Source organism: Palaemon carinicauda, chromosome 1, assembly GCF_036898095.1.
Source record: "Palaemon carinicauda isolate YSFRI2023 chromosome 1, ASM3689809v2, whole genome shotgun sequence".
NCBI classification, from domain to species: Eukaryota; Metazoa; Arthropoda; class Malacostraca; order Decapoda; family Palaemonidae; genus Palaemon; species Palaemon carinicauda.
In genome coordinates, this window is record NC_090725.1 from 54495999 (window position 1) to 54496291 (window position 293).

A 293-nucleotide genomic window follows, 5' to 3' on the forward strand; every position below is an offset into this window, starting at 1 on the left:
TAGCTAGTCGGCATGCAGACAGTTGTATTCTATGGATACTGGTATTTGCTGTGTTGTAAATGATCGGCTGGAAAGGATGGGTGAGAACAAATGAGGAATCCTAATTTTATTTGGCCTTATTGCTGTTTTCGACACCGTTGTGCAAGAACTGCTACTTCATTATTTACGATCTATTGGTGCTAAAAATTAAGCTTTTGGGCATTTAAACAGAATTACTCTGTAGAGAGAAACTAATATTGGAAATCCATACTCATTATATGAACCATTAAGAAGACGGTTTCACCAGAGAAATG